We start from the raw sequence: 13,232 nt of genomic DNA, 5'->3' as shown, positions 1-13,232 counted from the left end.
ATATATATATATATATATATATATATATATATATATATATATATTACATGTGAGTCTCTTCATGTTGTATTAAAGAATATATATATATATATATATATATTCTTTAATACAACATGAAGAGACTCACATGTAACTATTATTCCCCTTTGGGAATCAAGGTCCACACTTGTGTCCCTATATATATATATATATATATTCTTTAATACAACATGAAGAGACTCACATGTAACTATTATTCCCCTTTGGGAATCAAGGTCCACACTTGTGTCCCTTTATAATTTCATTCTCACACGTTTCATATCTTAATTCTTGACCCTAGAATATTAAACATACAAAGAATCATGTCATCATATGATTCATATCATCACATGTTAATCTTTTTTATGATGATGAGCTTGAGCTTGAGCTTGAGCTTGAGCTTGAGCTTGTTATCATGTGCGGCAAAAGGCGAAACAAAGATCGAAGAAGTACGAATAGGAGTGATTCTCGATATGGATACCAGCGTCGGTAAGATGAGCAAGACTTGCATTTTGATGGCATTACAAGATTTTTATCAAGAACACGACAACTACACGACGGTGATCATCCCTTACTTTCGTGATTCCAAACAAGAAAACGTGCAAGCAGCTTCTGCGGCAATGGACTTGATAAAAAACGTTGGAGTCACCGCGATTATTGGTCCCGTGACATCCTCACAAGCAGACTTTGTCATAGAGTTTGGTAACAAATCTAATGTACCAATTATATCTCCAGCAGCAAGCCCATTACTTTCTCCTAAGGACAACGATTATTTTATTCGTCCAGTCTTGATTCGACGTTACAACTTAAACCTATTACAGAATTAATCAAACATTTTTAGTTGGAGTGAGATTGTGTTTGTGTATGAAGATGGTGAGTATGGAAGAGGTTTAGTTCCTTATTTATCCGATGCCATGATGAACATTGGTACCAAAGTCACTTGTCAAACCGTTATACATCCTTCAGGCTCGGATGATTTGATACTCCTTGAGCTTTACAAGCTAAAGATGATGCAAACTCGGGTTTTCGTGGTACATATGTTATCGGATTTGCTTCACGGTTCTTCAAGAAAGTTAATGAAGCTGGAATGATGGAAGAAGGTTACGTTTGGTTAATAACCGAAGGGATCACTAGTCGGTTGCATTATTTGGATCATAAAGATGACTCAATGCAAGGAGTAGTTGGTGTGAAGTCGTATATCCCGAAATCTAGTAAGTTAATTGAGTTTGAGAAAAGATGGAAACGGGAATTCAGGAGTAAGTATCCGGAAGAGGACGTGGCAGCGCTAGACATGACCGGGCTAAGGTTGTATGATATTGCTTTTGGTCTAGGAATGACACTAGAGAAGATCCGGGATTCTGATGGGGCGGATGGGCTCATTCGAATGATGCGTAATTTTAGGTTTGATGGGCTAAGTGGCGAATTCAACGTGATTCACGGGCAATTACAATCATCGGTGTACGAAATATTGAATATTATTGGGAATGGGGAGAACATCGTCGGATATTGGAGTCCCGAATATGGCATTTCAAAGAAGTTAAGCAAAGAAACAAAGGGTGATCTTAAGCCTATCATATGGCCGGGTGAGAGTCATGTTATCCCTAAAGGCTGGGAGATCCCGATGAGCAACGAGAATATACTGAGAGTCGGGGTTCCAGCAAAAGGCGGGTTTGAACAGTTTATCAATGCGGAAACTGACACGCAAACCGGTCAAGTTATCATGACCGGTTTTTGTGTGGATGTATTTAACGCGGTCATTGACGTGTTGCCTTATGCTTTCAAATATGATTTTTTTACCTTTTGTAGCTTCGGATGGCAAGAGACCCGCAGGAAGCTATGATGATCTTGTTCTCAATCTCTCTAGAGGGGTAATTAAATTAGTCTATTAATTTATATGCATATATACCATCTTAAATCCTTGTGAACTTTCTTTAACATCTTCATGGCATCTTTCACTAAGCGCTTGCGCCCATGGTAGGGGACATCTTTGGTAAAAATTTGTGCCAAACTGTCAGTACCTACTTTTGGAGAACCTGCCCATTGGTAGGTAGGGGACATCTTAGTGGATGTGACTAGGATATCACCTCTGTCACAGGTTCTCCAAAGTAGGTAATGTCACCCCTAACAGTGTTTGTGACTAGGTTATAATGTTGGTTTATAATGTTTGAATAATGTAACAGGGATACGATGCGGTGGTTGGAGACGTTACAATACTTGCAAACCGGTCTGATAAGGTATCTTTCACATTTCCATACACCGAAGCAGGCGTGTCATTGATTGTTCCAATTGAAGACAAGAGAAAGAGTGCATGGATCTTCACGAAACCCTTAGAAAAAGAGCTTTGGATAACAACCGGGGCGTTTTTCGTATACACTGGAATCGTGGTATGGGTTATCGAGCATCGTGTAAATGAAGAGTTCCGAGGCCCTCGTCATAAACAAGTGGGAATGCTCTTATGGTTTTCCTTCTCCACACTTGTTTATGCGCATAGTAAGTGCATGTGTATTTATACATATAAGTTAATACACACATGACTAGGGGTGTTCTTCGGGTTTGTTTTTCGGGTTTCGGGTTTTTCGTGTCGGGTTCTTCGGGTTTCTAAGTTTTAAATCTTGACCCGAAACCCAACACAAATCTCTCACGGGTTTTTCAGGTTCGGGTAATTCGGTTTCGGGTTTTTTCGGGTTGGGTTAACCGGGTTTCGTGTATCCTAGAAAAAAAAACACACAAAACCAAAAAAAAAAAAAATTAAAACCACAATGCTAAATTAAAACAACATATTCTTCTCTGCTTATAACACAAATAATCAAATAATAAACTAACCTAACTTGATAAAACAATTCAAAATAAGAGTAAAACTAACTCGAAACATAATCGTATTCAATCAGGCATGATTTGGTTGTTCGATTACAGTTGCTATTAGTAGTAAACGGAAAACATAATTTAATAATAAGCAATCGATCGATAATGGTTAGAATGACAACAGTCGATAAGAGCCAGATTCTGATAACTTTAGTGGCCAAGACTTAGCCTATAATACATAAAAATTTATTTAATTAATTTTAAAACTAAAATTTTATTCGGGTTTTTCGGGTTGACCCAAATCTTATAAATCAAACCCAAGAACCAACCTAAATTACTTCGGTTCGGGTTAGTCAGGTTTCGGGTTTTGGGTAAAAGTGACAGCCGTGCACATGACCTTCAACTTTTACTAATTTGATTATGAATTTATCTAGGGGAGAAGTTGATCAGCAACCAACTTCTCGCGATTCGTGGTGATCGTGTGGGTGTTCGTGGTGCTCGTCATAACCTCTAGCTACACTGCAAGCTTGTCATCTATGCTAACAGTACCACAGCTTCGACCCATTTACGCCGACATCAATGAGATCATGAGAAATGGTGAGTCAGTAGGATACCAAGATGGTTCTTTTGTTAAGGGCATGTTGGAAAACATGGGTTTTAAGGATACTCAGTTGAAAAACTACACCACATTTGAGCAGTATGATGAGGCACTTACATTAGGAAGTCAAAAAGGAGGAGTTTCTGGAGTTATGGAAGAGATCCCTTATATTAGGGTCTTTCTGGCTAGATATTGTAACAAGTACACCATGACCGGTCCAATTCACAAAACAGCAGGCTTCGGTTTCGTAAGATTCATTCGTGTGTCTCATTAGTTTCATTCTTGTATGGTTTTTGAGACGTTTTCACATCTAGTGTTTATGTTTAGGCAACTTGCAAGAAATTGTGACAGACGGTTACGCCTGTAAACGAACATGATCCTTAATCGGACAAATATTTGTGTTAATGTTTGTTCGCTTAAAGTGAAGTACATGTTTGTGTTTGTTTATGTTCGTTCATTTAAAAGCCAAATGAACATTCACGAACATAAATGAACAAAGATAAACGAACATATACGAACAAATGTAAAAGAACATAAACAAACATATATATAAAGTAAAAGATCCAATACAATAATACCTTAACGTACAATAGGTACGCGAATCCTCCTTTTTCACGAAATCGATCCACGAAATCACATCCCAACATCTCGGAAGCGTCAATACATATCCAATTAATCATTGGTTCACCGAAAAAAACAGTTTTGGATCGTTAATCGATCAATTTTTTACTTTTTTCATGAAAAACCGTTTTTGAGCGTTTTATGGGCGTTTTAGGTTTTCAGCTGAGCGTTTTTGAGCGTTTTAGTATTTTGCCCTTGTTTTTTGCCTTTGAACGTCTCGCGTACCTATCGCACGTTAAGACATTATTGTACAGTATCTCGACCCTATATATATATATATATATATAAACACAAATGAACAAATATAAAAAATTTTATCCGAATAATATTTAATTAATTATTTTCTATTAACATGTAAACGAACATTCATGAACATAAATGAACGAACATAAACGAACTTCCCGTCAAACAGTTCACTAAACATTCCGTTCACTGACAATAGTTTTAAACCACGGAAGCACTAGATGTGAAAATTGAAAAGTTCTCAAAAACAATACCATATATAAAATGATTTCTCACATAACACCATTTTTTTTTAATTTTATTGTATATATAAACATATTCAGGCATTTCCATTAGGATCCTCTCTAGCCCATGATGTTTCTAAGGCAGTCCTACAAGTGACAGAGAAGCAATTGTTGAACATAACCAACCACTGGTTTAGAGAAGACAGCAGCTGTGATCCGAAAGATCGAGCTCAAACGAACCCTCATGGGCTCGGGATGGATAGCTTCAAGGGAGTTTTCCTCATTGCCGGGCTATCGTCAACCTCGGCTCTCCTGATTTTCCTCTTCAGGTTTCTGTACCAAAATAGAGAAATGTTGGAGTCGCATGATCATTCAGTTAGCCAAAAGATTGCGGCTATTGCCGAAAGATTTGACGTGTTTAAGGAGAATAAATCCAAAATTACATCAATCCCAGAAACAGCATTTGTGGATACTACTACTACTACTACTAATAATAATAATAATAATAATCCAGCAGTTGGTGTGTTTCATCAAGAAGCAGGAAGTCCAGTTCTTGACACAACACAAGTTGTAGAAATCATAACTAATTAAGTTATTAAACATGTCCATATATAATGCTAACTAGTCTTACATACACTTGTCATTAATATTTTGTGAGTAGTTTAATAAAACAAGCTAGCTTCTAGATATTTATTATTTTATAGCATTTGTCAATAATTACAGCCTTCAAGTAAATGTAAGTTTTGTGGTATGTAATTGTCATTTTTAATTAATACAATGCATATGTTCTTCCACATGTTTCTCAATGACTATATATGTGTTTATTATGTGCTGGTATTTGATAATAGGTTCCATCAATACATACTTTGTTTGTTGTGACAACAAAATTATAGGAGAACAAAAGTAATACATGATCAACCATCTAAGAAACGAACTTGTCAAATTACTATATATATATATATATATATATATATATATATATATATATATAACCACCAACAACACATCAAAATAATCAAATCAAATAACTTTAAGCATACTATTACTATAGAATAATATGAAAGTCATGCCTAATGGTTTGCCAACGGTTCACTATACGTCGATTCACCACAGGTAGTTTTAAACCACATAATGTTGGAAGTAATTTCAGACTACAAGTCAAAAGTTGGTGAACTTGAGGGACCAATGTTGACAAGCTGGTCATAGTTGGTTATGTTTCATAATTATAGCATGTTTCTTAATTTTATTGTAATTATAATTGGTAATGTCTTGGCTAGCAAGTTAGGTTAGTCTATATAAACCGAGTTATGGTTAGACATTATTGAGTGTGGTGTAAGGTGTAACCGAGTTAGGGTTCATTAAGAGTCAAACCGAGTTAGGATTTGATAGTTTATAATCAGTTTTTTAGAGTGATATTTTCTGATTAATATAAACGAGAGTTATTCGTTAGTTTGTGTTTGATTATCGATCTGGGACTTGTAATTCATAAGCACTAGATGTGGAAAGTTTTCAAAAACCATACAAGACATGAAATGATTTCTTACAAAACGCCGTTTTTTAAAATAAAAAAAAAGGAAAAGAAAGAAAATCTTATATTAGTTGTTCATGAAAAACTTTTAATTTGTAGTGTTCGATAATGATTGTATTGTGTGTGTGTGTATTCAGGCATTTCCAAAAGGGTCCCTTTTGGTCCATGATGTTTCTAAGGCAATGCTGGAAGTGACAGAGAAGCAATTGTCGAACATAACCAATCACTGGTTTAGAGAAAACGGCAGTTGTGATCCGCAGGATCGAGCTCAAGCGAACCCTTTTGGGCTTGGGCTGGATAGCTTCAAGGGAGTTTTCCTAATTGCTGGATTATCATCAACCTCGGCTCTCCTTGTTTTCTTGGTCATGTTTTTGTATCAAAATAGAGAAATGCTGGTGTCACAAGATCATCGAGTTTGCCAAAAGATTGTTGTTATTGCAAGACGATTTGACGCGTTTAAGGATAATAAATCCAAAACATCAATACCGGAAACAGCAGTTGTGGAAACTAGAAACTACAACTAGTTAAAGATCTTCATAATGCTAATTAATCTTGCACGCGCTCGACGTTAATATTCGTTTGTAGTTTAGTTAAACAAGGTTCTAGATTTGTATTCTTTTATAGCATTTGTCAATATTAGTATTCGTCAGGTAAATGTAAGCTTTGTGGTTTGTAATTGTCGGGATTATTATTCTGAAACGTGTTTAATTAATCACTATCTGAGTATTATATCTAGAGTACTCTCAAAATCGTAATCAGATAATTTGATTTTAGAAAGAATCAAGAACGGGAATATGTTTGTTTATGTTGTGAAACTTGTATCCGAAATAGACTAAAAACGTTAGTTTTATAGTTTGTGCGTGAACCATTGCAACGTTTAGTTGAAACAACACATATAATGTTTCGTGAAAGGTTTGAGAGTTGACATTTAAATAAGTTGGCTGTTAATTCGGTCATAGTAACGACTCGTTCCTACTGGTAATTAATCAAGTCTTAGCTATACCAAAAGCAATGCCTAGCTAAATTGCAAAGATTTATAATACTGGCACATTGGCAAACATTTAGACAAACCATATGAACGAAAACCGCAGTTTACTCTTTATTGTTTAAGAAAACTCATTTGGGTTGAGCGAGCGAACAAAGTAAAAAAGAACTCAAAACGTGGGGTACTTAATTGGTACCGAAAATGCCCAGTTCCATTTCCGTATCCATAGGAACTTTTTCATAAGGGTTTTACTGACCAGTCGCACGGACCACAAACTGTGTTTATTGTGACAACAAAATAATAAGATATCAAGTACGCATCAACACTTAATTTAAGAAATGCAAGGTTGTTGTTTACTATAACAACCGACAAGACATCAAAATCAAATTATTTTAAACATGTTCTGAAATCATATATTTTCTATAATATGGATCGTACAAATAAAATATCTTACAAACAAAACGAAATAACGAAGAAAAGGAAAAACTACGCAGTCGAGAAGATATGAGCACCGATAAGGATATCTAAAGAATATGCGGCATGAAAATCAAGAAGGAAAATATTTTGAGTGCGTGTTTGTAACTCAATAATGTGTTTTTCAGTTGAGGCTAAAGGAGTATTTGTAGTGAAACAAAGTCGAAACATTTATATTGGGCATTAAACAAAAAAATATAATGTATAAGGTTTATAGTGTCATTTATTATATATATATATATATCAAAAACCTTTTCCTCCTCTCACTAAATTTACTATTCAAACTATCAATTTTCAACCACTCATTTTGCCACGCTATCACTTTTCATCCATTGTTATAATAATAAAATATCAATACTAATACATTTATACACAAGTATCAATTCTAAACCGCTCATTTTTCCATACTATCACTTTTTAACCATAAACCATTGTTATAATAAAATATCAATACTAATACATTTGTGCATGCAAGTTTTGTTATATTACTGTTATATTATATTCGACATATAATATACGCCTTCGCGGCGAAGCGCGGATAAAAAAACTTGTTAGGTTTATAAATAAAGACTTTGACCGAAACCACTTGTTTTTCTTTAATTTAGCGCATCAATAGTAAATCGGTAGGTCTGGCAAACCCATAGGTCAGTAGCGAACTAGTAGCTCAATAGTAAGATGGGAGCTCGATACTCGATAGTGACCTGGTGGGTCGAGAACTACCCTGCCAATCCAAGACGCATGTGGTTGTTAGCAATGGCGAAACTTGGACAATATCGCCGAGTGGGCACGTATGGAAAACTTCATAAATGGAGGGCCCGGCCCAAATTTGTTGGTGTTAACGAGTATATTTACACTACTAAGTGGAAAAGAGAGGCGGTCGGGCCCACCCCTGGCCCTTGAGAAGCTTCACCCATGGTTGGTAGCTAACCAAGAGACCACCCATTTCACGTTTTTTCTTTCACATGCCGGTAATAAATACTTATGTCTAAATACAAAGTTAATTAAGAATACACTTTTACCCTAAAACCATTTAAACCTTTTGTACAAATTCCGGCATTTCCAAAACCTTTAAACCATTCAAAACTTCATATTTTATGAGATCGTTACTTAGAATTATGTTTACTAATAATCGTGCAATGACTCATTCGTTACTCGTTCAGCTGGAAATATACATATGTTCGCGTATTTAATAACAAATAAAACTATTATTACCATATTTTTTTTTAGTTTTTAGACGGTTGAACACCACCACATGTCTCGTTCGTTTACATATATTCATGAGTGCATGTTTGGCTCGTTATCGACATTCTAGACAAGTATTTTAGTATTGAAAAAACTAAACCTTAACATAATTAACTTTCTTTTATGTTTTCAAACTTTATTGTTAATTGTACTTATTGCCGTTAAAAGGTAGTAGAACTTTTAGATACTTTTTTTCTAGTTTACAGAATTACAGTTTGTCAACTTAGAACATTACTGTTGATGTCGGATCTAGAAAAAAAAATTCATGTTAAAACAAAATTTTGGATATAAGAATATCCTTATATTCGCTCAGAAGTATACGAATATCCGATACATAAAAATGAAGAAAAAAAAATCTAAACTAATTATACACTTCGCCAAGAAAGTTATGATCTTCATAAACCAGTGGTGAAGCGCCATTGCACGTGTCCAACCTTGGTTGATTTTTACGGACGTGTTCGTCGGACAATGGTTATGGATGAGCTGTATGTGTGGGCCCTTTCTAGAATATTACTAGACGGGTGCCCGCGCGATGCAGCGGATGTTTGAACTTATTAATCACGTAACAAATATAAGTGTTTATGGTTCGGTTAAAACCTTGAAATCGTTTAAACCGGTCATTGGTTTGGCTTCTTTTTTCTTTTTCTTTTTTTACTTTCGGTTTGTTGGTCTGTTTCAAAATTTTCAAAACGTAGTGAATGGTTGGTTCGCGGTTTATACCGGCAACCGGCCATATGAAACCAGACCAGACCGTAAATGTTGAATGCGTTTTAATGTTTTTTATTATTAATTATTAGATATGTTTTGTAATATATATTAGATATAGTTAAAATTTAATTGAACATAATATTTTTATTACAAATAACTTGGCTGTACAACTTTAAATTAACCTAATTGCAGTATGATTCATTTTGTGATCTTTGTTGTTATTATTTCACGTCCTAGATCTTTCATTAATATTTATCATTTATGTGGCAAAATTATCATTTTTTATTTATGATCATCTCAAGTATCATATTATGTTGGTGTTTGGTTAAAATTGATGGTGCATTTAAATTAATAATTGTTTTAAACTAAATTTATTATTAAAGTTTAAACTGTGAAACCAAATTGGAACCAGACCGTTAGTAACGATTCGGTTGCAACTTTCAATGGTTGAGTTTGGTTTTGGACGACAAAAAAATCAGTATTAACGGTTGGACTCACAAGTTTAACTTAAAAACCATCAAAACCGACACTGAACACCCCCTACGTAACATATTAATTTATTTAAAATAAAAAAAAATTATAACAATATCATATTCAAATTAAAGAGAATAAAATGCTCGTTTTTACGGTGCAATTTGTTTATAAAAATATTAACATATGAAAAAGCTATAGTCGTTTAAAAATCATAGGTGTGAAGTTAGGTTACAAGTTAAATTAAAAACATAATATGGTTAAAGATGAGGGACCAAGCTTGTAAGTTGAATGAATTGCGTTTAAAAGAAAAGTTTACCCTTATTAACACATATACATCATGCTTTAAGTGTTGCAAATTACTTAAAATGAGTGTCTTAATTTACCCTTGTTTGGTGTATTATATATAGTATAGATTTTTGTTTAGTTGGGTTGACGAGGATTTTAATTTCAAGTTTTCAGCCATTTGTGTTTTAAGGGCTCGACCAATTTTTTGTTTTCTTCTTTAATTTCTTCAGTTTGAATTTTAAATAAAATTTATTAATTAATAAATATATAAATATTTATATATATTTGAAAATTATTAAATTATAAATAGCTAATAGTTTGTTATCAATAAAATAACATATTTTGTATTAATTTAGTTTATTACTTAAGTAACAAAAAAAATGATGGTGTTGAGAAATGTTTCGGTAAAACTTAATACCGTTTACCATTATTTGCGTGGTTTAGATTTATTAGTTTTCGTCCTAAACTTTTTAACCGTCTGCTTTACGTTTATGAGACATAAGTTCTTTTAACTTTTTAAGTTATTATATTCATGATACCAACTTGATGTTATTTTGTCTATTCTTTTAAGTTGACAAGTCTGAAATAGTGCAATCATATTCACATTTTGATGGTTTTTGTTTTATATGTATTATTATATGAAAACGAATTTCATAGAATCTGGTTGTAGATTCTTTTACGTTATCTTGTAAGATTCATCACAATGTGAAGATCGATCTCAAATTCGAATCATATTTCAATCAGGTTTTATAATTGTGGCCCGTGGGCACTAATAGTGAGCTTGAGCTACTCAATACTGTCTGCGATTACGAGCATATGAGTCGACGATTTTTGGCTATTGGATTGCCTAAATAGTTTGGCTTTATTCACACTTTGATGGTTTTTATTTTATTATTTTATGAGAAAGAATTTCACAGAATATTCTGGTTGTAGAATCATCGTCAATGAATTTTAGCTCAGCTAACAATGAAAGTAAAGTAAAAAATTTGAGATGGATGTCGCATACATCAAGTTCGAGTCTGATCTCAACCGGGTTTTATCATAGTGGGTCTATGGTTGACGGGTTTTCCCCGGAAAACAAAATGGTAAGCTTGTGCCACCTAGCACTGACTGCCTGTGGCGTAGCTTAGTTGGGGCCAAGGGTGGCCCCGACCTCCTCCGTTTTTCGTTCGATTGTGTAAATTTATTCTTTTTCTGCCAAAAAAATTTATACATAGTGTAAATTTATTCTTTTTCGGCCGAAAATTATTATACGTAATAATTTACCCGTTTTCGACAGATATTTTGAGCCAGCCCCTCCGAAAATTTATTCTTTTTAACTGAGAAACTACATGGGTGTTTCATATTCACATAATATTTAATGTCTGATTTGACTTATATTATTATATCAATAAATAATAAATAAATAAATAAATAAGTGGCTCATTGGCTCAATCTTTTTCCTTTACAAGCAAGAAAACAACTGCATAAAGGGTTGACCAAATCATATTCACTTCTTTCATCAAATTCCTTTCAAACTTTTCAACTTTTTAACTTACATCCACTTCATTCTGATATGCTTCAACTTTTACAAACACATTAATATCATCCATGATGATTAGTTCTCATCATATGTTAATCTTTGTTCATATGATCATAAGCTTGATATGTCTGGTACACTGCAAAACAAATGTAGAGATAGGAGTGATACTAGATATGGATACCAGTGTTGGCAAGATGAGCAAGACTTGCATTTCGATGGCGATAGACGATTTCTATCGAAAGCACAACAACTACACGAACGTAATCCGCCCACACTTTAGAGATTCGAAGCAAGACAACGTTCACAGCGGCTTCTGCAGCGATCGACCTATTAAAAAACGTTCAAGTCATGGCGATTATGGGACCGACGACATCTGCACAAGCGGATTTTGTTATCGATATTGGTAATAAATCAAAGGTCCCGATTATCTCACCTGCTGCGAGCCCTTCTCTTTCGTTAACCGATAACTTGTATTTCGTCCGGTCTGCGCATGATTCGACATCTCAACTTAAACCCATTGTCGATGTGATCGAGTACTTTAAGTGGAAGGAAGTTGTGTTTGCGTATGAAGATGATGAGTATGGAAGAGGGCTCGTTCCGTATCTATCGGATGCCATGATGAATATTAGTACTAAAGTTATGTACCAGACAGTTATACATCCGTCGGCTTCTGACGATGGGATTCGTTCGGAGCTTTATAAGCTAAAGACGATGCAGACTCGGGTTTTCGTGGTGCACGCGTTACCGGAGTTGGCCTCTCGGTTTTTCAAGAAAGTGAAGGAAACTGGGATGATGGAAGAAGGGTATATTTGGATCATAACCGAGGTAATCACGAGCCGTTTGCATGATTTCGACCGTGCGGATATAGAGTCGTCGATTCAAGGAGTAGTTGGTGTTAAGTCATATATCCCGTGGTCGAAGGAGCTAATCGAGTTCGAGAACAGATGGAAACGGGAATTTCGGAGGCGGTATCCGGAGGACGATCAGACAGAATTGGACATGTTTGGAATATGGTCGTATGATGCCGTTTTTGCATTAGCAATGGCGGTTGAAAAAGTCGGGAATGAAGTCAATACGACTTTCCAACGAGTCAAACGAGACTCTCGGGAATTAATAAGTGATTTGGATGCCATTGGAACCTCGGAGATGGGACCGAGTCTCATTCGGTCGATCCGAAACACACCGTTCAAAGGGTAGAGCGGTGATTTCCATATCGTTGATGGACAGTTGCAACCGTCGGTGTATGAAATAGTGAATATTATCGGAAAGAGTGAGAACTCAATCGGGCTTTGGATTCCGGGAGCCGGCATCTCGAAGAGTTTAACCAATAAAACGCAGGATCTTAAGGCAGTCATATGGCCCGGTGGCAGCTCTGTTATCCCTAAAGGCTGGGAGATCCCGACTAACAATGCAAACACATTAAAAATCGGTGTTCCAGCAAAAGGCGGGTTTGCTCAGTTTATAGATGCCAACACAGACCCGCAAACCAAACAAGTTGTCGTCACGGG

General features: G+C 35.1%; 2 pseudogenes across 1 annotated transcript; both read left to right on the top strand.

Annotated features, from left to right (window-relative positions):
* Window positions 1–389: 389 nt before the first annotated feature.
* On the top strand, window positions 390–6,558 carry LOC143572454 (glutamate receptor 2.7-like; annotated as a pseudogene). Its single transcript, XR_013142258.1, has 5 exons — window positions 390–1,886; window positions 2,199–2,520; window positions 3,271–3,665; window positions 4,606–5,073; window positions 6,172–6,558. The product of XR_013142258.1 is annotated as a glutamate receptor 2.7-like (transcript).
* Window positions 6,559–11,654: 5,096 nt separating this feature from the next.
* Window positions 11,655–13,224, top strand: LOC143572440 (glutamate receptor 2.1-like; annotated as a pseudogene).
* Window positions 13,225–13,232: the final 8 nt, after the last annotated feature.

Source organism: Bidens hawaiensis, unplaced genomic scaffold (assembly GCF_021521415.1).
Source record: "Bidens hawaiensis isolate Kalapana, Puna unplaced genomic scaffold, B.hawaiensis_p1.1 tig00025860_1, whole genome shotgun sequence".
Lineage (NCBI taxonomy): Eukaryota > Viridiplantae > Streptophyta > Magnoliopsida > Asterales > Asteraceae > Bidens > Bidens hawaiensis.
The sequence above is the reverse complement of the archived record's forward strand: the minus strand, read 5'-3'. Positions and strand labels throughout refer to the sequence as shown.